General features: G+C 39.2%; 1 pseudogene; it reads right to left on the bottom strand.

Moving 5' to 3' along the window:
- Positions 1-20,265, bottom strand: part of LOC138930875 (rho GTPase-activating protein 12-like) — a 98,487-nt pseudogene extending 78,222 nt beyond the window's left edge.
- Positions 20,266-27,314: the final 7,049 nt, after the last annotated feature.

The following is a 27,314-nucleotide window of genomic DNA, read 5'->3' as shown; positions in this document are numbered from 1 at the left end:
CTCAAGCAGAAAACTGGCAGAGGAACAGCTGGCTCAGATGGTAAAGAATCTGCCTGCAATGTAGGAGACTGGGGTTCAGTCCCTGGGTGGGGAAGATCCCTTGGAGGAGGAAATGGTTACACACTCCAGTATTTTTGCCTGGAGAATTTCATGAACTGAGGAGCCTGGCAGGCTACAGTCCATGGGGTCACAAAGAGTCAGACACAACTGAGCAATTACCATTTTCACTTTTACTTTCACTTTCTTTTCAGCTGGGCAATAGGTAATTGACATTGGGGAAGTCCAGTATAGGCTGAGGAATGGGAGGGTGTCAGGCAAGCAGTGTGTAGGAGAGGTAAAACAGAACCTAGCAAGGATCCTATCACCAGGGCTGGAATCAAGAGGCAAACCTCTAGCACCTAAGAGGGAAGGCAAGAAGGAGAGAAGTGCAGAGGTGCTTAAAATTGGCACTGAGGCAAGGGAGGAATCCATAAGGAAGCAAATGACAAGGATGTCTTGATGCTGCACTGTGTACTATGGGTCAAGGACTCCAGACATCTACTTTGCCTAGAGAGAGTATATGAAATAAAGCTGTGGTTTCATATACAGTTGACCATTGCAAAACATGGGTTTGAACTGTGTGTTCACTTATACACAGACTTTTTTCAATAGTGAATACTACAGTACTACACGGTCTGCAGTTGGTTGAATCCACGGATGTTGACCAGCAGGCAACAGAGCAAAGGCAGATACAAAGGGCCAACTATAAGTTATATGAAATTTCTCAACTGCAAGCTGGTGAAGGGTATCCTCTCAAAATGTTCTCTATCACTTTCAAATTATGATATGCAATCCATTTTTTCCCTGCTGCTCTTTGAATGATAAGATGGAAATGAAAGTCAGAACCTTATACTCATGAAGTAAAGAGTCCATGGCCTAAACACTACATCTGAGAGTTCAAAGCAGGGCAGGACCCAGAAAATGGTACAAAGGCAGTTCTGTCTAATTCCAGTGACTTCTGTTTCCTTCTTTTTGACTCATCTCCCCAAGCAGGCCTAGCCCTCTGGCAACACCAGGAATTTGATCCAAATCCCATGAAATTGGACCTGCACTATGATATGGCCCATCATTTCAAGGCCCTGATAATAAGTCCTGTTAATGTTTGGATCACAGTGTAACTGCAGGAAGGAAGACTGTTGTATTGCAACTTTGACAACTCTGGGGACCAGAATCTCAACTGCAATTGACAGTTGCATTCTCTTCAAAATCACTCTTGCAATACACATGCTAAGGTTCTTACAAGAAATTAAGAATGTCCATATCAATGCTATGAAATGGATTAGAGTGTATTAAACAATTATGGATGCTATGATATGTCTCCAGATGCACCATTCAGGACAAAGACACTCATATCCAACCTGCTGAAAGTACTGATAGCCTGACAACCTTGAGCTGAGCTCTAGAACTTGCATGACCTCTCTAGAATTTGCATGACCCAAAGAGTGAAAGCTCCCTCCTGATGTGAACAGTCCTTTATGTATTAAGTAAGTTGAATTCATTGTTGAAACTCTCCCATAAAAATATACTCCATTCCCAGATGGCAGTCACTAGTGAATTCCATCAAATGTTTAAGGAAAAAATAATGTCAATTCTACCCAAACTCTTGCAGAAAATATGAGGGAGGATTATTTCCTATCTCATTCTGAGAGGCTAATATTAGTATTATTCTAATATCTAAACTGAATAAAGATGTTATAAGAAGCAAACCAAAGACCAACATCTCTTATGAACATAGATACAAAATTTTACAACTAGAATTCAAAAACATAAAACAAGTTTGATACACTGTGGTAAAATGGGGTTTATCCCAGGAATGCAAGATTGATGTAATATTTCAAAAATCAATCAATGTAGTTCACTATATTAACAAAATGTTTTCTAAAAAATTGATGAGGCACAAACTACTATGTACAAACTAAATAAGCAACAATGATACATTATATAGCACAGGAAATATATCCATTATTTTATAATAACTTAAATGGAGTATAATCCATAAAAATATTGAATCACTATGTTGCACACCTGAAACTAATATAATATTACAAATCAACTGTACTTTAATTTCAGAAATTAATTTAAAAAAAGGATAATCTCAATAGAGAGAGAGAAAAAACATTTGATGAAATGTAACATCTCTTTCTGATCAAAAGAATTCTCATGATGCTAAGAATAAAAAGAAATCTCTTCGATATGATAAAAAAACAGCTATGAAAAAACTACAGGTAAAGAAAAAAAACTACAGGTAATATCATAATTAATGGTAAAAAACTGAATTGTTTCTCCCCATAAGTTTGAATCAAGGCAACAATATCCATTCTAATCATTTTTATTCATCATTTACTGCAGATTCTAGTCAGTACAATAAAGCAAGAAAAAGACATAAAAGACATCCAAATTGGAAAGAAATAAGTTAAACTGTTTTTGTTTGAGGATTGTCTGTGATATAATTCTATGTACTCTACATAAAAGCTACTACAATGAATAAGTGAATTTAGCAGGGTTGAAAGATACAAGATTAATATGAACATCAAACTTATCTACACAACAGAAATAAAGTATTGAAACTGAAATTTTAAAATGATGCCATTCATAATTGCATCAAAAATATAAATGGATAAATCTAACAAAATATTTGCAGGATCTGTCTGAAAACTATAAAATAGTGATGAAAGAAATAAAGACCTAAATAAATGGTAGGAATATACAGTGTTGGATCAGAAAACTTGGAAAGTTAAAATGTCAATTCTCCTCAATTTGATCTATAAATGCGACACAATGCCAATCTAAATTTCAGCAAGTTTTTTTCCTTAGACCAACTAAGTCTAAAATGCATACAGAAATGCATACAACCTAGAATAATGAAAAAAAATTGAAAAAAAAAGAATAATGTTGCAGGACTTCCAGAATCTGATTTCAAGACATAAAACGACTATAACCCAAACACTGTGGTACTGACAAAAAGACCAACAAATAGATCAATGAAACAGAGTCGAAAGCTTAAAAACAACCTACATACGTTTGAAGAATGATTTTTATCTACCAAGGCAATTCAGGGAAAATAGGATAGATTATTGTAACAGAGAGTGCTGGAAGATGGAGGGAGCTAAACAGTATGGAATGTGAGTGGCCTCTATGAGCTCAGAGTGACCTCTGGATGACAACCAACAAAGAAATGGGGACCTCAGTCCTACAACTCGAAGTAAGTGACTTCTGTACCAACAAGAATGATCTTGGTGGCAAATAAGCACATGGAAAGATGCTCAACATCACTCATTATTTAAAAAATGCAAATCAAAACCACCTCACGTTGGTCAGAATGGTCATTAATAAAAAATATAGAAACAGTAAATGCTGGACAGGATGTAGAGAAAATGTGAAAAAAAAATCCTCTTGCACTGTTGGTGGGAAAGTAAATGGATACAGCCATTATGGAGAACAGTATGGAGATTCCTTAAAAAACTAGGAATAAAACTACCATAAGATCCAGCAGTCCCACCACTGGGCATATACCGTGTGTGTGTGTGTGTGTGTGTGTGTGTACCCTGTGTGTGTGTGTGTGTGTGTGTGTGTGTGTACCCTGTGTGTGTGTGTGTGTCCGCGCTGTCTTGTCTGACTCTTTGCAACCCCATGGACTGTAGACCACCAGGCTCCTCTGTCCATCATATTTCCCAGGCAAGAATACTGGAGTGGGTTGCCATTCCCTTCTCCAGGGGATCTTTCCAACCCAGGGATCAAACGCATGTCTCTGGAGTCTCCTGCATTGGCAGGCAGAGTCTTGCCCACTGAGCCATCTTGGAAGCCCCAAAGTAAAACTGTTAGGCACTCAGTTGTATCTGACTCTTTGCAACCCCATGGACTGTAGCCCACCAGGCTCTTCTGTCCATGGACTTCTCCAGGCAAGAGTACTGGAGTGGGTACCTATTCCCTTATCTTCTGGACCCAGGGATCAAACCTGGGTTTCCTGCATTGCAGGCAGATTCTTTACTGTCTGAGCTACCAGGGAAGCCTGGGGCATATACCCTGATAAAAATATAATTCAAAAAGGAATATGTGCCCTAATGTTCATTGCAACACTATTCACAATTGCCAGGACATGGAGGAAACAGATGTCTATCAACAGATGAATAGATAAAAATGTTGCTCTATTTAAATACAATGGAATATTACTCATCCATAAAAAGCAATGAATTTGAGTCAGTTGAAATGGGGTGAGTGAACCTAGAGCCTATTATACAGAGTGAAGTAAGTCGGAAAGAGAAAAACAAAAATTGTATATTAACATATATATTGAGTCTAAAAAAATGGCGCTGAGGAACCTATTTGTAGAGCAGGAACAGAGACACAGACATAGAGAACAGACTTGTGGACACAGTGGGAGAAGGAGCGGGTTGGATGGATTGAGAGAGTCACATTGACATATATCACTACCATGAATAAAACAGATATCTAGTGGGAAGTTGCTGTATAACACAGGCAGCTGAGTCTGCTGCTCTGTGATGACCTAGAGGGGTGGTGTGTAGGGGAGGTGGTAGGAGGGAGGTTCAAGAGGGAGAGGATGTATGTATACTTATGGCTGATTCACGTTGTTGCAAGGCAGAAACCAATACAACATTGTAAAGCAATTATCCTCCAATTAAAAATTAATTTTAAAGAAGAATGATCTTGGAAGGAGATTTTTTTCCCCAAACACTCAAGACAAGAACTCAGGCCAATCACCACCTTAACTTTAGTTTTGTGAGACCCTGAGCAGAGAACATAGCCATGCTCTGCTAAACTTCCAACCTACAAAATAGCTAATAATTGGGTTGTTGCTTAAAGCAGGTAAGTTCATGGTAATTTATTACACATCTTTAGAAAATCAACACATTTGATTTTTTTTAATTTATATTTAGAATAGAATATGCAAAGAACTGTGAAAACCCAATAATAATAAAACGACCTAGTAAAATATGAACAAAAAATTTGAACACTTTACCAAAGTCAATATATAGATGGTCAATAAAAATATGAAGATTCTCACATTATATGTCATTGATGCTGCTGCTGCTGCTGCTAAGTTGCTTCAGTCATGTCTGACTTTGTGTGACCCCATAGACGGTAGCACACCAGGCTCCCCCATCCCTGGGATTTTTCAGGTAAGAGTACTGGAGTGTGGTGTATATGTCATTAAGGAGATATAAATTAAAACTACAATGTCTAATTTTTTAATGATTATACCTACTATTGGTGAGGATATAGAGCAATAGGAATTCTCATACACTGTTATTGGGAATGCAAAATGGTACAACCACTTTAGAATTCAATTTGGAAGTTTCTTTAAAACAAGATAAATGAAAACATACTCATTTAAAACTTATACACAAATGTTCCCAAACACTTCATTTGTCCTGGGCCCAAACCTGAAACAACCCAACTGTCCATCAATAGATGAATGAATAAACAAGTTGTCAAATATCCATGAAACAATACTACTTGGGATTTCCCTGGTGGTAGAGTGGATAAGAATCCAACTGCCAATGCAGGGGACATGGGTTCAATCTCTGGTCTGGGAAGATTCCACATGGCATGGAGCAACTAAGCCTGTGTGCCAAAAATACTGAGCTCAAGTGCTCAGCTACTGAGGCCTGTGCACCTAGAGCCCGTGCTCTGCAACAAGAGGAGCCACCGCAGTGAGAAGCCTGTGCATCACAATGGAGAGTAGCGCCCACTCGCAGCAACTAGAGGAAACCGACATGCAGCAACAGAGACCCAGGGCAGCCAAAAGTAAATTAATTAGACTGTGTGGATCACAATCAACTGTGGAAAATTCTGAAAGAGATGGGAATACCAGGCCACCTGACTTGCCTCTTGAGAAACCTATATGCAGGTCAGGAAGCAACAGAACTGGACATGGAACAACAGACTGGTTCCAAATAGGAAAAGGAGTACGTCAAGGCTGTATATTGTCACCCTGCTTATTTAACTTCTATTCAGAGTTCATCATGAGAAACGCTGGGCTGGAGGAAGCACAAGCTGGAATCAAGATTGCTGGGAGAAATATCAATAACCTCAGATATACAGATGACACCATCCTATAGCAGAAAGTAAAGAACTAAAGAGCCTCTTGATGAAAGAGGAGAGTGAAAAAGTTGGCTTAAAGCTCAACATTCAGAAAACGAAGATCATGGCATCTGGTCCCATCACTTCATGGCAAATAGATGGGGAAACAGTGGAAACAGTGGCTCACTTTATTTTAGGGGGCTCCAAAATCACTGCAGATGGTGATTGCAGCCATGAAATTAAAAGACACTTACTCCTTGGAAGGAAAGTTATGGCCAACTTAGACAGCATATAAAAAAGCAGAGACATTACTTTGCTAACAAAGGTCCATCTAGTCAAAGTTATGGTTTTTCCAGTAATCGTGTATGGATGTGAGAGTTGGACTATAAAGAAAGCTGAGCACAGAAGAATTGATGCTTTAACTGTGGTGTTGGAGAAGACTCATGAGAGTCCCTTGGACTACAAGGAGATCCAAATAGTCCATCCTAAAGGAGATCAGTCCTGAGTGTTCATTGGAAGGACTGATGTTGAAGCTGAAACTCCAATATTTTGGCCACCTGATGTGAAGAGCTGACATGTTTGAAAAAACCCTGATTCCGGGAAAGATTGAGGGCAGGAGGAGAAGGGGACGACAGAGGATGAGATGTTTGGATGGCATCACTGACTCAATGGACATGAATTTAGGTAAACTCTCGGAGTTGGTGATGGACAGGGAGGCCTGGCATGCTGCAGTTCATGGGGTTGCAGAGTCAGATATTACTGAGAGACTGAACTGAACTGAACTGAATTTAAAAAGTAAAATAAAATCCAGGAGTGTAGACAACACAGGACCAAATCCAATAATAATAATAGTAACACTCAGTAATAAAAAAGAATTTTCTACTGATACACTCTACAACATGGATGAATCTCAAAATAACCATACTGAAAGAAGTTAGACCAAAAAAAAATACATACAGTATGATGTGATTTATATGACTTTAGAAAATGTAAGAATAATCTATAATGACATAAAGCAGATAAATAGAGCAGGCAGAATAAAAAGGAATGAAAGGGATGCTTTATAAAGGAGGCACAAGGTAACTTTTGCAGAGATAGATATTTTCATTAAAATTGTGGTGATGGTATATATACACGAGTTTAAATATCAAATTGTTTTAAGTTTATTCAGTATATATTCATGTGTGTATAGGCTGCATACAGCATCAATACATATCTTTTTTTTTAATCAGAGTTTGCCAGTGATACTTTTTTTTTTAATTTTCTTTACTTTACAATATTGTATTGGTTTTGCCACACATCAACATGAATCCGCCACAGGTGTACACTTTTTCCCAATCCTGAACCTCCCTCCCACCTCCCTCCCCATACCATCCCTCTGGGTCATCCCAGGGCACCAGCCCCAAGCATCCTGTATCATGCATAGAACCTGGACTGGCGATTCATTTCATATAGAATATTATACTTGTTTCAATGCCATTCTGCCAAATCATCCCACCCTCGCCCTCTCCCACAGAGTCCAAAAGACTGTTCTATATATCTGTGTCTCTTTTGCTGTCTCGCATACAGGGTTATCATTACCATCTTTCTCAATTCCATATATATGCATTAGTATACTGTATTGGTGTTTTTCTTTCTGGCTTACTTCACTCTGTATAATAGGCTCCAGTTTCATTCACCTCATTAGAACTGATCCAAATGTATTCTATTTAATGGCTGAGTAAATACTCCATTGTGTATATGTACCACTGCTTTCTTATCCATTTGTCTGCTTGCTGATGGATATCTAGGTTGCTTCCATGTCCTATTATAAACAGTGCTGTGATGAACACTGGGGTACATGTGTCTCTTTCAATTCTGGTTTCCTCGATGTGTATGCCCAGCAGTGGGATTGCTGGGTCATAAGGCAGTTCTATTTCCAGTTATTTAAGGAATCTCCACACTGTTCTCCATAGTGGCTATACTAGTTTGCATTCCCACCAACAGTGTAAGAGGGTTCCCTTTCCTCCACACCTTCTCCAGCATTTATTGCTTGTAGACTTTTGGATAGCAACCATTCTGACTGGCGTGAAATGATACCTCATTGTGGTTTTGATTTGCATTTCTCTGATAATGAGTGATGTTGAGCATCTTTTCATGTGTTTGTTAGCCATCTGTATGTCTTATTTGGAGGAATGTCTGTTTAGTTCTTTGGCCCATTTTTTGATTGGGTCATTTATTTTTCTGGAATTGAGCTGCAGGTGTTGCTTGTATAATATCTTACATGATGAATAAGCTGAAAATAAATGATAAATATTGGATAAAAGTATTCCCCTTCTCAGATGTTTTGCAATTTTAGCAGTAATCCAATGACTTCACTCAAAGGAGTGACTAAAAATCAGGTTGTTTTATGGAAAAACAGAGTGCTTAAACCTTTAGCGCTTGAGCCAGAATACACAGTTTTGAATTCCAGCTCTTTAAACTCACTGGTTGTGTGGCTCCAAGCCTGTTACTTAACTGTTTCTATGTCTTGGTTTCCTTATCTGCAAAGGTACATAGTAAATATCAATACAAGTAAGCTGTTCAGTTCAGTCGCTCAGTCAAGTCCGACTCTTTGTGACCCCATGGACTGCAGCATGCCAGGCTTCCCTGTCCATCACCAATGCCCAGAGCTTACTCAAACTCATGTTCATTGAGTCGGTGATGCTACCCAACCATCTCATCCTCTGTCATCCCCTTTTCCTCCCACCTTCAATTTTTCCCAGCATCAGGGTCTTTTCCAATGAGTCAGTTCTTCATAGCAGGTGGCCAAAATATTGGGGTTTCAGCTTCAGCATCAGTCCTTCCAAAGTAAGCTGTTACTACCTAGCATATACTTCTTGAATATCTGTCATGTACCTGATCGTTTGACAGAAAATGGGAGACTTTTGGCAGAAATATCTATGGGTCAATCAGGGATCCCATCACCTTTTCCACTAGGATCAGCAGGGCCAAGATGCACTTGCTTTCTTCTGACTGTACTGAACTACAAGAAACACCTATGATACACTAATGTCCTAGATGCAGAATTTAACTAGATTGTTCTTTTGTTCTGGTGTCATTACTTTATGCTGACTTTCCATCCTCTACACTGCCTCCATAATAAAATCTATGGAATCGCCATGGCCCTTTTGTTCTTAAGAGAAAATTTTTATAATCCAAATTCTTGATCTACCAAACATACAGTGTCCATTCATTCATTCAATAGATAATTAATAATCACTGTGTTCTTGGTAAGGTAAGAAGAATGGCAAATGTAATGGTGAAGATATATTATTGCCCTCTTCTCAAAAAACTAAAAATATACTTACCATATGATCCAGAAATTCCACTCCTGGGTATATATCCAAAAATCCAAAAACACTAATTTGGAGAGATTCATGCACTCCAATGTTCATAGCAGCACTATTTACAATAACCAAGATATGGAAGCAACCTAAGTTGCTTTCAATAAATGAATGGATGAAGGAGATGTGAGATATTACACACACACACACACACACACACACACACACACGATGGAATACTACTTGGTCATAAAAAAGAACAAAATTTTTCCACTTGCAGCAACATGGATAGACTTGGAAGGAATTACACTAAGTGAAATAAGTGAGACAGAAATTCAGATACTGTAAGATGTCACTCATATATGGAATGCAAAAAACACAACAAACTAGTGAATGTAACAAAAAAGCAGTAGACTCACAGATATAGAGAACAGACTAGTGGTTACCAGTGGGGAGGCAGGGGAGAGGCATTGCAGGGGTGAGGGAAGGGGAGATACAAACTATTCAGTGTAAGATAGGCTGCAAGGATGGATTGCATTAATACAACACGGGGACTATAAATAATATTTTGTAATAACCATAAATGGAGTGTAACCTTTAAAATTGGTCAAACAATTTTAAAGTTGTTATATTAATTCCTCTAATCAGTTCACAGGTTTGTGGGGGAGACAGGGAACCCCACAAACAACATACCCTGCCTAGGAAAGATCTGCTGGCTTTGCTCTCAAGGAACATATGTGCCTGCAAAACGAAATATTCCCTGACTACCAAATAAACTTCACAGAGAGAACTGAGGACTAAAAGCACATGAAAAAATGAGAAGGACAGAGTGAATTTTGATTGATTCCCTTTCATACAAAACTACTTGAGTTCCTGAAGAAAAAAAAAATGAACACAGTAAAATCCAATTCCTATAGGAATAGGCACTACTAAAGTGAAAAGTGAAGTCGCTCAGTCATGTCTGACTCTTTGTGACCCCATGAACTGTAGCCTGCCAGGCTCCTCCGTCCATGGGATTTTCCAGGCAAGAGTACTGCAGTGGGTTGCCATTTCCCTCTCCATCTTTTCTTGAATACTTCCTTGCCTGCCTCCTGCATCTCCCCCTGAAAGACCCCACCCATTACAGCTATTCTTTGCTGAATAGAGTGTTCTTTGTCTAGCAATTGTCCCAGCATGCACTTTTCTCTGCATTCTCTATCTGCTGTCAGTCTGTAATTAGACACTACATAAAGATTACTGGAAAACAACACAAGTGATACCAACCCAGTCAACACTCCTCAGGGAGTGGAAGCATGCTATTATCCAAAAACAACAGAGGAAGCCAAGCCCAAATCTAATCTCTCCCCAGCACATTTTGGAAACCCACACCCACTATATTTGCTCAAAGACAAATCTCTCTGGGGTAGGCCCTTTCCTTATTATCATGGCACCCAGAGCCTTCCATGGTACCAGTTCCTACGTACCCTTGTCCTTTTGAATACACACACACAACCACATACACACATACACCATTCAGATGAAGAGGCAGAAAATACCTCATAGTCCCACAGCTGCTGGTACCAGGATCAGGACTAGGACTATGCCCTTTAAGCAGCAATTAGCAACAACACACTCCAGTATTCTTGCCTGAAAAATCCCATAGATAGAGGAACCTGGCAGGCTACAGTCCAAAAGGTCACAAACAGTCAGACACGACTGAGCGACTGAGCACACTCCTGCAAAACCACAATTCAGCCATAAGCTCAGCCCCTATAGTGAAAAAGTGTCAGGGAAAAGATCTGAGCTGGGACTTGGAGCACGTGTGTGCTCACTCAGTATGGTCCAACTGTTTGCGAGCCCTGGACCATAGCCCACCAGGCTCCTCTGTCCATGGGATTTTCCAGGCAATAGGTTAAAAGCAATAAGAAGAGCATTCCAGTCATATCACTGGGGGAAAAGAACAGTAGGAAGGCCCCCAAGAAAGCAGGCATAAAACATCTTTGGGAGACAGCGAACAACTCAGTTTGACTGTAGGGTTGGGTGCAATAAAAGTTGTGATAGAAGTGAAGGCTGGTGTGCCACATGGATAACAGCGCTGTGCATGGGCACTGGTGCTAGCCTGCCTAGCTGTGAGTTTTAGCTTCTGTGTATTCCTGGCAATATTACCATATCATCATGCATCAGTCTCCTCAGCTTGAGAATAGGGGCAAAAACAGAATAGCCTTACTGTTGTTTTGAGAATTCAATGAGTTAATACATAGAAACTCGAGACCATGACTGGCACACAGAAAGTACTCACCAGATGTTAGCTGTTACCATTACTGTGGAGGCAGATCATAAATGGCAGTTTAAGAGTGTGGGATCAGGTACTGCCTTGTCCTCAGCCTCTTCTTCCTTTCCAGTGACTGAAACTATTTTCTGGGGGGTCTCTTACTCCAAGATACATGCTCAACTCTGCCTCAGGCTCTCAGATTTACCCTGACTACAGACCAGAGGAATATCTGCCCAGGACTTTTCCTTTGATCACCCTTTGCTGATGGGCCATCCCTGACCTCAGGTTCCAGCTCTTAAAACTAGTCATTCATTTCACTCTTGAGACCCAGTTGCCCTCATGATTCTTCCTAAATTCTTAATACTGACATTTTCCCCTTACCTTAAGTCCCAGTTCAGGTAACCTTCACAGCTCTCCCATCCTTCAAAGACTAGAGTACTGCTTAACTATTGCTGGTTTCCTCCTTCCCAAGGACGGTAGTCCTAATCCCAAGCTCTAGTCCAGTCCATGTTGGGTCTTGTTACCTCTTATTTCCTTTATGCTGGCCAACACTCAGACTGCCTATACCTTCAGCTTCTGCACCTGGATTGCCGTCACCATGCTTCACCCACCTATCACAAAATCTGTACTACTTTCCACTGAAGTCCTTGACACAGAAGACATGCCAGGATTACCACCTGCCAAGCCCTGCCATGCTGAGTTCTGCCTTCAGTTCAGTCACTCAGTTGTGTCTGACTCTTTGTGACCCCATGGACTACAGCGTGCCAGGCCTCCCTGTCCATTACCAACTCCCAGAGTTTACTCAAACTCATGTCCATCGAGTCAGTGACGCCATCCAATCATATCATCCCTATGTCATCCCCTTCTCCTCCTGCCTTCAACCTTTCCCAGCATCAGGGTCTGTTCCAATGACTCCATTATTTGTATCAGGTGGCCAAAGTATTGGAGCTTCAGCTTCAGCGTAAGTCCTTCCAATGAATATTCTGTAATGATTTCCTTTAGGATTAACAGGTTTGATATCCTTGCAGTCCAAGGGCCTCTCAAAAGTCTTCTCCAACACCATAGTTCAAAAGCATCAATTCTTCAGCACTGAGCTTTCTTTATGGTCCAACTCTCACATCCATACATGACTACTGGAAAAACCATAGCTTTGACTAGACGGACCTTTGTTGGCAAAGTAATGTCTCTGCTTTTTAATATGCTGTCTAGGTTGGTCAAAGCTTTTCTTTCAAGGAGCAAGTCTCTTTTAATTTCATGGCTGCAATCACCATCTGCAGTGATTTTAGAGCCCCCAAAATAAAGTCTCTCACTGTTTCCATTGTTTCCCCATGTATTTGCCAGGAACTGATGGGACCAGATGCCATGATCTTCATTTTTTTGAATGTCATGTTCTGTCTACTGGATGTTAATTACTTCCATCACCTGCATTCTATGCCCCCCAGGGTGTTCTCCTACCCTTGATGACAGAACAGGCAGGAATAGATCAAGCAAGACTGCCAATGCTGCTCTAAGGAACTTGAACTTGTTCCTAGAGACCAGTTGTCTCTAGCACTTTTGGTACATCATTCCCTTGACAGCAAATAATTTGAGCATGTAACTCAAAGAATTTTAGCATGTAACTCACACATTATATAGGTATTCCTGTACTAATATATTATGGACATAATAGCACAAATAAAAAATCAAACAATGAATAAAACCTAATATAAATAGAAACTCTAATATTTTATCTTCACAGAGCCTGTATACCTTAGAAATGTCCCTGTGGAAGGCAGAGTGTGGATTATGGCTTGAAGGAAGCAAACAGGGAGACTAGCTGAATGGCTGATCCAGGAAAGCAATAACGGTGCCCTGAATTCTGGGCTGTGGTATAAGGAATGAAACACAGACATGAAATAAAATATGAATAAACCTCGAGTAGCTCACAATCAAGTGGAACAGAGATATAGGCAAAACAACATTATCTAAGAAAAATGTTGTGATCAGTTCCACCCTTACCTCTGGGCAAGAGGAGACCTGACCTATGTCATATGCTTTAGAAGATTGTGCAAAACACACACACACACACACAGATATACACACAATGTTTATTAAAGAATACATAGCTGCCACTGCCAGGCTTCCCTGGTGGCTCAGCGGTAAAGAATTCACCTGCCAATGCAGGAGATGGAGTTTAATCCATGGATTAGGAAGATCCTGTGGAGAAGGAAATGAAAACACACTCCAATATTCTTTTTTTAATTAATTAATTAATTTTAATTGGAAGCTAACTACTTTACAATATTGTGGTACTTTTTGCCATATATTGACATGAATCAGGCACAGGTGTACGTTTCTCCCCATCCCGAGAACACCTCCCACCTCCCTCCGCATCCAATTCCTCTGGGTTGTCCCAGTGCAACGACATTGAGTGCCCTGTTTCATGCATTGAACTTGGACTGGTGATCTGTTTCATATATGGTAATATACATGTTTAAATGCTATTCTCTCAAATCATCCCACCCTCACCTTCTCCCACAGAGTCCAAAAGTCTGTCCTTTATATCTCTCTTTTGCTGTCTCACATATACAATGATCGTTAACATCTTTCTAAAGTCCATATATATGCATTAATATACTGTATTGGTGTTTTTCTTTCTGACTTACTTCACTCCGTATAATAGGCTCCAGTTTCATCCACCTCATTAGAACCGATTCAAATGCATTTTTTTAATAGCTGAGTAATATTCCATTGTGTATATGTACCACAGCTTTCTTAGCCATTTGTCTGCTGATGGACATCTAGGTTGCTTACATGCCCTGGCTATTGTAAACAGTGCTGCGATGAACATTGGGTTACACGTGTCTCTTTGAATTCAGCTTTCCTCAGTGTGTATGCCCAGCAGTGGGATTGCTGGGTCATATGGCAGTTCTATTTCCAGTTTTTAAAGGAATCTCCACACTGTTCTCCATAGTGGCTGTACTAATTTGCACTCCCACCAACAGTGTAAGAGGGCTCCCTTTTCTCCACACCCTCTCCAGCATTTATTGTTTGTAGAGTTTTGATGATAGCCATTCTGACCAGCATAAGATGGTACCTCACTGTGGTTTTGATTTGAATTTCTCTGATAATGAGTGATGTTGAGCATCTTTTCATGTGTTAGCCATCTGTATGTCTTCTTTGGAGAAATGACTGTTTAGTTATTTGGCCCATTTTTTGATTGGGTTGTTCATTTTTCTGGTATTGAGCTACATGAGCTGTTTGTTTATTTTTGAGATAAATTCTTTGTCAGTTGCTTTATTTGCTATTATTTTCTCCCACCATGAAGGCTGTCTTTTCACCTTACTTATACTTTCCTTCTCTGTGCAACAGCTTTTAAGTTTAATTAGGTCCCATTTGATTATTTTTGCTTTTATTTCCATTACTCTGGGAGGTGGGTCATAGAGGATCTTGGTGTGACTGATGTCAGAGAACATTTTGCCTATGTTTTCCTCTAGGAGTTTTATAGTTTCTGGCCTTACATTTACGTCCTTAATCCATTTTGAGATTATTTTTGTGTATGGTGTTAGAAAGTGTTCTAGTTTCATTCTTTTACAAGTGGTTGACCAGTTTTCCCAGCACCACTTGTTAAAGAGATTGTCTTTTCTCCACTGTATATTCTTGCCTCCTTTGTCAAAGATGGGCTTCCCTGGTGGCTCAGAGGTTAAAGCGTCTGCCTGCAATGTGGGAGACCTGGGTTTGATCCCTGGATCGGGAAGATCCCCTGGAGAAGGAAATGGCAACCCACTCCAGTATTCTTGCCTGGAGAATCCCATGGACGGAGGAGCCTGGTGGGCTACAGTCCACGGGGTTGCAAAGAGTCAGACACGACTGAGCAACTTCACTTTCACTTCACTTTGTCAAAGACAAGGTGTCCATAGGCGCATGGATTCATCTGTGGGCTTTCTATTTCATTCCATTGATCTATGTTTCTTTGTGCAAGCACCATACTGTCTTGATGACTGTGGCTTTGCAGTATAGTCTGAAGTCAGGCAGGTTGATTCCTCTAGTTCCATTCTTCTTTTTCAAGATTGCTTTGGCTATTTGAGGTGTTTTGTATTTCCATACAAATTGTGAAATTATTTGTTCTAGTTCTCTGAAAAATACCGTTGGTAGCTTGATAGAGATTACATTGAATCTATAGATTGCCTTGGGTAGTATAGTCATTTTCATGATATTCATTCTTCCGATCAATGAACATGTTATATTTCTCCATCTATTTGTATCATCTTTGATTTCTTTCATCAGTGTTTTATAGTTTTCTATATATAGGTCTTTTGTTTTTTAGGTAGATTTATTCCCAAGTATTTTTTTCTTTTTGTTGAAATGGTGAATGTTATTGTTTCCAAAATTTCTCTTTCTGTTTTCTCATTGTTAGTCTATAGGAATGCAAGGGATTTCCGCACATTAATTTTATATCCTGAAAATTTAGTATATTCATTGATTAGCTCTAGTAATTTTCTGGTGGAGTCTTTAGGGTTTTCTATGTAGAGGATCATGTCATCTGCAAACAGTGAGAGTTATACTTCTTTTCCAATCTGGAATCCTTTTATTTCTTTTTCTTCTCTGATTGCTGTGGCTAAAACTTCCAAAACTATGTTGAATAGTAGTCGTGGGCTGTAGCAGAGAGTGGTCACCCTTGTCTTGTTCCTGATTTTAAGGGAAATGCTTTCAATTTTTTGCCATTGAGGATAATGTTTGCTGTGGGTTTATCATATATGGCTTTTATTATGTTGAGGTATGTTCCTTCTGTGCCTACTTTCTGCAGAGTTTTTATCATAAATGGGTGTTGAATTTTGTCAGAGGCTTTCTCTGCATCTATTGAGATAATCATATGGTGTTTATCCTTCAATTTGTTAACATGGTGTATCACACTGATTGATTTGTGACTATTGAAGAATCCTTGTATCCCTGGGATAAAGCCCACTTGGTCAAATGTATGATCTTTTTAACATGTTGCTAGATTCTGTTTGCTATAATTTTGTTAAGGATTTTTGCATCTATGTTCATCAGTGATATTAGCCTGTAGTTTTCTTTTTTGTGGCATCTTTGTCTGGTTTTGGTATTAGGGTGATGGTGGCCTCATAGAAAGAGTTTGGGAGTTTACCTTCCTCTGCAATTTTCTGGAAGAGTTTGAGTAGGATAGGTGTTAGCTCTTCTCTAAAGTTTTGGTAGAATTCAGCTGTGAAGCCATCTGCTCCTGGGCTTTTGTTTGTTGGAAGATTTTTTTTTACAGTTTCGATTTCTGTGCTTGTGATGGGTCTGTTAAGATTTTCTATTTCTTCCTGGTTCGGTTTTGGAAGGTTATACTTTTCGAAGAATTCGTCCGTTTCTTCCAAGTTGCCCATTTTATTGGCATATAGTTGCTGATAGTAATGTTATGATCCTTTGTATTTCTGTGTTGTCTGTTGTGATTTCTCCATTTTCATTTTTAATTTTGCTGATTTTATTCTTTTCCCTTTTTTTCTTGATGAGTCTGGGAATGGTTCATCTATTGTATTTATCTTCTCAAAGAACCAGGTTTTAGTTTTGTTGATTCTTGCTGTAGCCTCCTTTCTTTCTTTTTCATTTATTTCTGCCCTAATTTTTATGATGTCTTTCCTTTTATGAAACCTAGGGTTCTTCCTTTTCTAGTTGCTTTATGTGTAAAGTTAGGTTATTTATTTGATTTTTCTCTTGTTTCCTGAGGTAAGCTTGTATTGCTTATGAACCTTCCCCTTAGCACTGCTTTTACTGAATTCCATAGGTTTTGGGTTGCCGTGTTTTCACTTTTATTTGTTTCTATGCATATTTTGATTTCCTTTTTGACTTCTTCCATGATTTGTTGGTTATTCAGAAGCGTGTTATTTAGCCTCCATATGTTTGCATTTTTAATAGTTTTTTCCTTGTAGTTGACATCTAATCTTACTGCATTGTGGTCAGAAAATCTGCTTGAAGTGATTTCAATTTTTTTGAATTTGCTAAGGCTAGATTTATGGCCCAGGATGTGATCTATCTTGGAGAATTTTACATGTGCACTTGAGAAAAAGGTGAAATTCATTGTTTGGGTGAAATATCCTACAGATATCAATTAGGTCTAGCTGTTCTATCGTATCATTTAAAGTTTGTGTTTCCTTGCTAATTTTCTGTTTGGTTGATCTATCCATAGGTGTGAGTGGGGTATTAAATTCTCCCACTATTATTGTGTTACTGTTAATTTCCCCTTTCATACTTCTTAGCATTTGCCTTATGTATTGAGGTGCTCCTATGTTGGGTGCATATATATTTATAATTGTTATATCTTCTTCTTGGATTGATCCTTTGATCATTATGTAGTTTCCTTGTCTCTTTTCACAGCCTTTATTTCAAAGTCATTATATCTGATATGAGTACTGCTACATCTGCTTTCTTTTGGTCTCCATTTGCATGAATTATCTTTTTCCAGCCCTTCACTTTCAGACTGTATGTGTCCCTTGGTTTGAGGTGAGTCTGTTTTAGACAGCATATTTGGGGTCTTGTTTTTGTATCCATTCAGCCAGTCTTTGTCTTTTCATTGGGGCATTCAACCCATTTACATTTAAGGTAATTATTGATATGTATGATCCCATTGCCATTTACTTTGTTGTTTTGGGTTCGAGTTTATAAACCTTTTCTGTGTTTCGTGTCTAGAGAAGATCCTTTAGCATTTGTTGAAGAGTTGGTTTGGTGGTGCCGAATTATCTCAGGTTTTGTTAGTCTGTAAAGATTTTGATTTCTCCTTCATATTTGAATGATATCTTTGCTGGGTATAGTAATCTAGTTGTAGGTTTTTTCTCTTTCATCACTTTAAGTATGTCCTGCCATTCCCTTTTGGCCTGAAGAGTCTCTATTGCAAGATCAGCTGTCATCCTTATGGGCATCCCTTTGAGTGTTGTTTGTTGCTTTTCCCTTGATGCTTTTAATATTTGGTCTCTGTCTTTGATCTTCATTAGTTTGATTAATATGTGTCTTGGGGTGTTTCGCCTTGGGTTTATCCTGTTTGTGACTCTCTGGGTTTCTTGGGAGTTGGGTGACTATTTCCTTCCCCATTTTAGGGAATTTTTCAACTATTATCTCCTCAAGTATTTTCTCATGACCTTTCTTTCTGTCTCTTCTGGGACTCCTATGATTCAAATGCTGGGGCATTTAACATTGTCCCAGAGGTCTCTGAGGTTGTTCTCATTTCTTTTAATTCTTTTTTCCTCTCTGCTTCATTTGCTTCCACCATTATATCTTCCACCTCACTTATCCTATCTTCTGCCTCCATTATTCTACTGTTGGTTCCCTCCAGAGTACTTTTGATTTCAGTTACTGCATTATTCATTATTGATTGACTCTCTATTTCTTCTAGGTCCTTGTTGAACATTTCTTGCATCTTCTCAATCCTTATCTCTAGTCTATTTATCTGTAACTCCATTTTGTTTTCAAGATTTTGAATTATCTTTACTATCATTATTCTGAATTCTTTTTCAGGTAGATTCTTTATCTCCTCTTATTTTGTTTGGTTGGGTGGACATTTATCATGTTCTTTTACCTGCTGAATATTTCTCTGCCTTTTTATCCACTCCAATATTCTTGCTTAGGAAATTCCATGGACAGAGGAGCCGGGCAGGCTACAGTCCTTGGGGTCACAAAAAGTAGGACATGACTGGGGGACTAAACAACAATCTGCTTCTGTCACTCCAGATCCAGGACTCAGCACTGTCATGGCTCAATCCATAACCCTAAATATCCACACTCATGATTACTGCTGTTCAAGCAGTGATTTCTGAATCACTTTCCCTATGTTCTCAAAACAAAAGGTAGCCAAGTCTTAATGCAATCAGGCTTGGAGGTTGCACCTCTGCCAAGTTTGGAGACTTACAGTGTCTTAGCATATGACAAGGATATGGGCTGGACAAACATGCTAGAAAGAGAAAAAAAGATCCTCCAGCTCCACTGAGGTCCTCTCCAAGCCCCAGGGCTGCTGTCATTCTTCCCTACCCTTGTCCTCCGCCTTGTCCTTGCTCTTCTTATGCTTGTTCTTCTTTGCCTTTTCTTCCTCCTCTCTGCCCTTCTTCTCCTTTTCAGGAAGCTTGTCCTCCTTATCTTCCTCGCTGTTCTCCTTATGGCCTGTCTCCTCCAGCCTGAACCCAAAGAGATCCAAGTAGTTCTTCAGCCTGAAGGAAGGGGCAGGGAGCCTTGCAGGGCATTGGCAGCTGGACAGGGCCAGCTTTCTGGCCTGTTGTGTCTGAGTTTTGTTTGGACTTTTCCATTGGCTTATAATTGGTCTCTGGTCTTGACCTCTTGAAATTCATTCTTCATACAGTAGATGGAGCATTTAAAAAATGTATACTAAATCATGTAATAACCCTTTGTAAAGCCCACCAATGGCTCCCTTTCGCTTTCAGAATAAAATCCAAATTCCTTCCTAAGCCAACAGAGTTCTAGTATATTTCAGCACCTACAGAGTTCAGAATTCTTAGTTCTTGCCCCTGTTCACTTCTCTGATTTCATCTCCTATGATTCTCCTCCTCTTTCAATATAGGGTAGCTATACCGGCCTTAGTTCTGTTTCTTAAACACACAGAGCTCGGTTCTGCCTCAGGGCCTTTGTACGTGTTCTTTCATACATGTTGAATATTCTTCCTCTGGGTCTTTGATTGATTGGCTCTCTCTTGTCATTTAAGTCTTTTGTCCAACATCACCTCTTTGATGATAGCTTCTCTTACTATTCAGATTTAAGTATGTGCACAAACTCATTCATTGTGTATCATTCTATCCCATACCTCTGCTTTCTTTTCTTCATAACATTTGCAAGTTATTTGAACTTATCTTTTGTTATGTGTTTATTACTTCCTTCCCCCTCTAGAATAGAAAGTCCACTACAGGATGGATTTTTGTCTGTTTTATTCATTGATGAGTACCACATGTATTAATTGGTTGAAAGCACAAACCAAATTGGGGTGGTAGTGATTTAAAATGGCAGATGCCAGAGATGTTTTAAAGAGTCACTCTCCAGGTTGGTGCTCTCAACTTAAAGAATATCAAGGTCTTAGCCCACTTGTAAGCCCCAAATGCCTCCAAAAGTCTAAAACATGGAAAGAAAATCTTAGCACTTTCGGTGGCCCTGAACCCATTCACACTGCCTTCTTTCTTCCTCTTCTTTCAGGTCTCTCTATGTTTGTTTTTCTCATCTCTTCGCTTTCTTCTTCTCTGATTATGCCCTAGCATGCCTGTGCACACCCAGACATCTGTTGTGTTCTCCTTAGAGACCTTGGAGCCTAAGGAGTTTCTGGATACTTCCTAAAATCCATTCTGCGTATTCTTTTCTTCTATCAAATCTTAGTGATGAAGCCCCTCCCTTTAAAAGAGCACATTGCTCCGGGATTTGGCCAAGATGATTGCTATAATTAATTTAAAGATGCCAGACTTATGAATATCAGAAAAACATTCTCCTCTCATGCATTTAAGCAAAGCTACTCAAGAACTCCTTTCTAAATTTTTCTAACATGTTACTATGTCAGGTGTAATGTCATTGTGTTTAAATTCTATCACAAGTTTTAAAATGGAAATCAAACTAGTAAATGGGCCTTGATGTAAATCAACAAGCTCACTTCCTGTCAAGTTGGCACCAAATCAATCCAGTTAGTCAAATCACCATAAAGAAAGAAAAATTCAAACAAAGACTTTAAACTGCCTAGTTCCATGGATATACACAGCCGATTTCAGGCCTTTGCAGCTTACAGAAGAGTCTAGAATATGCAACTCTCTCAACTGTATATTAACCCTAGTTCAGACTCAGCCTCAAATCTATGGGCTGTGTTCTGATTTTAACTTATGAATGTTTGATTCACTGTTATTGCCAGTTTAGGGCAACTGCTCAGCACCTTTTCTGCTTCATTTGTTCCAAAATCTCAGGAAGTTTGGGTATGCTTCTGAATAAATTGTTTCATGCTGACTTCAGAAAATCACCTCTAGCCTCTTCTGTGTATTTCTATATCTAGCCATGGTTGCTGAGATCTGTGTCACTTCCCCATCTGTTCTTCCCTAGTGGCAGCACTCACAGAACTCCAGCCCAGTACAATACTGCAGTATGATACTGCAAATAAGTGTCTCTATTCAGCAAGACAGACTTTGCCATGACACTGTTCCCATCTTTTCTCTTCCTTATCCAGTCTTACTTCACTTTGTTTACTAGCTGAGTTACCAAAGGTGGTGTGTTACTTTATCCAGTTGAGGAAGTCTCTGGTTCACTCCTGAAGGATTCCTATACCAGAGATTCTAGGACAATGTGTGGATGAGTGTGATTGTGATTACCAAAGAACGGCATCTTGCTTCTTCCCCTCCATGGCAACTAGAGAGCTGCTCTCTGTGATTCCAGGAGGAGAAGGAGTTTGAAGTTCAGCCTCAGGGTTGATCCTCTCATTTCAAACGGACTTAGTGAGTACAATGCTCTAACATACCCTATCAACTAGCAAAGTAGGGGTAAGGGGGTCAAAGGGAAGTGTTCCTGTATATAAAATGAGAATAGCTGGGCAGTCAGAGGTTATGTGCAGCCTCACATCTGTGACTGGATGCTGTGGGCAAAAGCAAAAGAACAATGAGCAAAAGAGGTATAGGCAGGGAAAATGGCAGTATTAGGGCAATTATATTAGATAGTTCGTAGACAGTATCAGAACCAAAGGATTAAAAGTCTTCTAATATCTTTATCCATCATTATAAATGTCACTGTTCTAAAAGAAATCACACCTGAGACCTTAAGGTGTCTCCCCACATCTACCATGCCCCCCTTGAACCAGAAGGACAAAAGAGAGGGATAAGGGTTCTCCCAAATCTACTTCACTTTTCAAAAATGAGGGAAACAGACCCCAGATGCTGCTCTATTTGGAACCCACATTATGACAAGAAGACTTCAGAAATCCATCAAATAGGGATTCTGGTGATTTGACCTGCTCAAGATAAAACTAACTGAGAAACGGGCCTTTCAGGCATCCATATACATTATGTAGCTTTTTTTCATGCTGCCCTGACCCAATTCAAAGAGGAATCTTCCCTGAAACTCCCTTCTTACACCAAAGCTGACAGCATTTACTTGGAAAACTTTGAAAAGGAAGCCTAATTGTGATTTTCAATTCAGGATTCTCCCACCTCCATTCTCCTTTTCATGGGAATTTCATTAATCCAGCCACCAGGCACAACCTCTTATTCATCCCAGTTTCTATCCTGATTACTAGCATGCATTCTTTTTGGCTTATTACCTGTAAATAAAGACTATTGAATAAATTTCTCTAGTCTCCATCAATAATTCAAATACTGTATCATATCCCCAATTTAATTTTTAGAATTATATTTAAAATAAACCTCTAAATAAAATAAAATAAAATAAACCTCTACTTTCTCCTCTTAAAAATGACTCTGTTTTACCTCTTTTACTTGTTAAAAATGCTAAAGATCTCATGTCAACTTTTACTAGAGAAAGTGGCAGAGAACCGGAGTAACCAAATACAAAGAATTCTCATCTGTATGGAACAACAGAGGCCGAAAGTCTAGAACTTTCTCATGGGAAAATGGAAAATTACTTTCCTTCTCTGAACCTCAGTTTCTTCACTGTAAAATTAAGACATCTGACTTACACTGGAAAAGCTAGTTTCTGACCGAAGGGTCACCACATTGCCTTCAGGTGAGAATTTTTTTTTTTTTTTTAGCACACAGGACTTCTTTATTTATAAGAAAAGAAATCCAATTCAAACTGGCTTAAGCTTAAATGTTCACCAACAGAAAAGGGTCTGGAAAACTTGAGAACACAGTAGCTACAAGGGTTCAACCAGCTTCTAGAATTTTTAGTTTTCTTGTTTCTTATTTAATGACCTACAGAGCTTCACTGAATATAACATGGTTTGAGGGCACTGGGAAGGCCATTTCTCCCTCTCTTCTATGGGAAACATCTTTTTTTTTTTTCTTTTGTAGTTTTGTTTAGACGCAAAATGGTATCTAACTCTTTGCAACCCGATGGACTGTAGCCCACCAGGATTCTCTGTCCATGGGATTTCCCAGGCAGGAATACTGGAGTGGGTTGCCATTTCCTCCTCCAGGAGATCTTCCCAACTCAGGGTTCAAACCTGAATCTCCTGCATTGGCAGACAGATTCTTTACCACTAAGCCACCAGGGAAACCAAGGGAAAACATAGATTCCTCCTGTTTACCTGATTTATTGACCAAATATCCAGCTGTTTTTCTGCCTCTAAGCAGTTTCTTCTAAATGTATATTGCTTCAGAAAGTATAGCATGTTAAGTTGTCATCAGCCAAGAAATGAGGAGCTTATTGAAGGGAAGGGGAAATTAAAAAGCAGAAGTTATATTCTCACCTTTGGATGGCACCAAGAAGGGCAGATCTTAGCTACAGGGCTTGTGGGCAGCATGGCACCAGCAAGGGCTTTGGGGATGGCATGGAAACAGGATATGGTTGCCATAATCAGTCTGACACCTTCTCCAACAGTCTGCTACCAGGTAGAACAGCTTGGGTCTTTTCTATTTCTTCTAAAAAGAATCTTCTTCTTCTTTTCCTCCTCATGTCAGCACAGCTGTATGCTGATAGAACAATCTATTCAGTACTTGACAAGACAATATTAGATCAAACAGCAGTCAGTCTTGCTCAGATGATCAAACATGAACTAGAATTAGATGAGGACAATGAAGGTGCCCTGATAAAGGACTGCAAACCAGGCCCTATACCATCTCTGAGACCCATTTTCTCCAACTTCACAAGTTTATGAGTTCATGAATTAAACCCAACAACTTTACTGAGTAACTATTAGGTATCAAGCTCTGTTTTGGGGTCTAGAAGGGAAGATCAGGCAGCAAAAGCCTGAGTTCTCCCTTCAAGTCACTTCTGATAGAGGTGACTGGATCATGTATCTTTGTACCAAACACTGGGGGCTTGTTTTAATGCACAAGTTGACTTAGGGTAAGATCCAGGGAAAACATCTTAGGATGCTAAGGTAATCAAAAACCATGGAGGTGCCAAGTCCCAAGATGCAAGCTGCTGGGAGGAAGTAGAGCAGGAGAAGGAATCATATGGTTTTTATCTTTCGCTCCTCCCTCTGCCTTTTGTTCTATTCAAGCTTTGAACAGATTGGATGAGGCCCACTTACAGACTGCAGCCATGAAATTAAAAGACACTTGTTCCTTGGAAGAAAAGCTATGAAAAACCTAGACAGTGTATTAAAAAGCAGGGATAACACTTTACCAACAAATTCCGTGTAGTCAAAGCTATTGTTTTTCCAGCAGTGATGTATGGATGTGAGTATGGATGTAAAGAATGCTGAGTGCCAAAGAATTGTGCCAAGCTGTGGTGCTGAGGAAGACTCGTGAGAGTCCCCTGGACAGCAAGAGGATCAAACCAATCAATCCTAAAGGAAATCAACCCTCACTATTCATTGGAAGGACTGATACTGAAGCTGAAGCTCCAATACTTTGGCCACCTGATGCGAAGAGCCAACTCACTGGAAAAGACCCTGATGCTGGAAAAGACTGAGAGCAGCAGAAGAAGGTGATGACAGAGGATGAGATGTTTGGATGGTATCACCAAGTCAATGGCCATGAGTTTGAGCAAACTCCAGGAAATGGTAAAGGACAGGGAAGCAGGTTATTGGGATCGCAAAGAGTCAGACATGATTTAACAACTGAACAACAGCAGTACTCACAGTGGAGAGGGCACCTTACTGAGTCTACCAATTCAAATGCTAATTTCATCCAGAAACACCCTCAGACACACCCAGAATCATTTTTCATCTGGACACCCCATGGCCAGTCAAGCTGACATGTAAAATTAACCATCATGATAAGCAATATTTAGGCCAGATGGAAGGAAGTGGCTCTTCAATAGCAGAGGAACAAGGAATGTGAAGGCAACAAAAGAGCAGGAGAAAGAACTGTGTGATATGATCCAGCTGCTGTGGAGGGAGAGCCACTGAAAGTCTGTAGGAAGAGGCCATGGAGAAGAGTAGAAACACTAATCCTGAAATTTGGGTAAACCAAGTTGATCTTTTGTATCATATCAGAGGTATTAATAGTTTCAGTAAGGAATCTGTACTCTTGAAGATTGTCCACTTCTCTGTCTTTGCCCCCTCACACCAAATTTTCTATTAAAAGTTCCTTTTGAAAAGGTCCAAACATGTTTCTGCTTAACTAAGGTAGAAGGCATTTTCTCCTAATTGTGGAAGATAGGTAATGCTGATACTCTGTCTCAAAAGTACAAAGCCATGGCCTTGTTCAGAGATCAGGAAACAATAAGTTTCTTGTTCAACATTGGCAGATGGGCCACATCCTCCATATATGCTGAAGCCTTCCTGCTCACATGCTAGGTAAACATTGATCCCAAACTGATGATTAATGACTTGTGGCACCAAGCACCCCACAACTCTCACTCTCAATACGTTTCTCTCAGCAGATGGTCTATTTCTTGGCCCAGAGAAAATAAAAACCACTAAGTATAAACTCCCCAACTCCCTGGAACCCTCCCTACATACTTTTCTATATATGTACCTGCCTACCTGCTTGTTTCTTATAGAGAGAAAGGGTTTTCCTCCTAACTCAGGCCAAACCTCCAGCTGGGTTCTGAATCTCATCCCCTATCTCCTTATGAATCATACTTCAATGACTAGCCTTTTATTTTAATTTTTTAAATTATTAAAGTATGATAACACATTTACTGGAGACTTGGAAAATATAGAACAAGGTCACATATAGCTCCACTACATATTACAATTATTTTCTTAAATAGATAAATTAAGATTTTTAGTTGAATTTCAATATCAAGCATTCAAAAATTAATAGAATGAATATACAGAGGTAGAAAGATGTAGAAGATCTGAAAAGCACTGTAAACCAATTGAACATAATTAGGTTTTATATAATTTTCATACGACAGTAGGATACAAATTCTATTCAATTTCCCATAGACTGTAAACTAGGAGACACTGGAACATACCCAGGGACATACAACAAGGTACAAAAATTTCATGGCCTAAAGGTATTGGAAACTTATGGAGTCTGTTCTCTTATCACTGTGGAATTATGTTAGAAATCAATATCAAAAGATATTTGAAAATAACCCACATAGTTTCAAGTGTGATGTGACATTCATCAAGAGAAATCTTCAACATCAAAATCCTCAATAAACTTAGACTGAAAAAAAACACAGAGGATGATTACAGAGAAGAATGCATTTATATAAGAAATTAGTATCAAAATGAGAAATTAGTATGAAAGATAAACAAAATCCCATGTATTTGGACATTAAATGTCCACTTTTAAAGGATGGGTGTATCTAAGAACCTATAACAAGGAAAATTAGAAAATATTTGTAATAGAATAAAAATGAAAAGAGCATTTACCAGAAATTGTTGCATGCAGCTGAAGCTGCCCAGCACAATTAAATACAATATAGAGTCTTAAATAAGGTTATGAAAACAAATAATGGACACTAGCATAAAATTTTGTGAAATTTGAACAAAAACTGTACTTTAGTTTATTCTGTATCACTTGTTAGTTTCCTGTTAGGTTTTTTATGGATTAGAAATTTCAAGCTTCATTCAGATTTTTTTAAAAGCACTAAGATTATAAGTTTTCTAGACTTTTAGCAGTAATATTAGATGCCAAAATACATGGAATTATATCAAA

The sequence above is a fragment of the Ovis canadensis genome, chromosome X (assembly GCF_042477335.2).
Source record: "Ovis canadensis isolate MfBH-ARS-UI-01 breed Bighorn chromosome X, ARS-UI_OviCan_v2, whole genome shotgun sequence".
Classification (NCBI taxonomy): Eukaryota; Metazoa; Chordata; class Mammalia; order Artiodactyla; family Bovidae; genus Ovis; species Ovis canadensis.
Note: the sequence above shows the minus strand (reverse complement) of the source record. Positions and strands in the feature narration are given on the sequence as shown.